Consider the following 285-nt stretch of genomic DNA (forward strand, 5'->3'; position numbering starts at 1 on the left):
AACCGGAGTGTCCTCTGTGGTGGCCACCCTACGCACGGGCTGAGAAACACTGTCTGAGAGAAGCAGGGCTGCAAGGGACCTCTGCCTGGGGCTGGGAAGGGCTTAAGCGCGGTGTTGCAGCCAGGCTTGCTGAGGTGAGGGGTGGGCCGGCTGGACCAAGCGAGTGCAGCAGGCGCTGCAGCCAGCCACAGCCGCTTCCTCGGGCTCCCAGGCAGCGCCTCCCCCCATCCCGGCGGCTCAGGGCTGCGGCCGCCGCCGCGTGCGTCCCGCTAGGTGGCGTCCGCG

Source organism: Gavialis gangeticus, unplaced genomic scaffold (assembly GCF_001723915.1).
Source record: "Gavialis gangeticus isolate Ggan-Ray unplaced genomic scaffold, GavGan_comp1, whole genome shotgun sequence".
Taxonomy (NCBI): domain Eukaryota; kingdom Metazoa; phylum Chordata; order Crocodylia; family Gavialidae; genus Gavialis; species Gavialis gangeticus.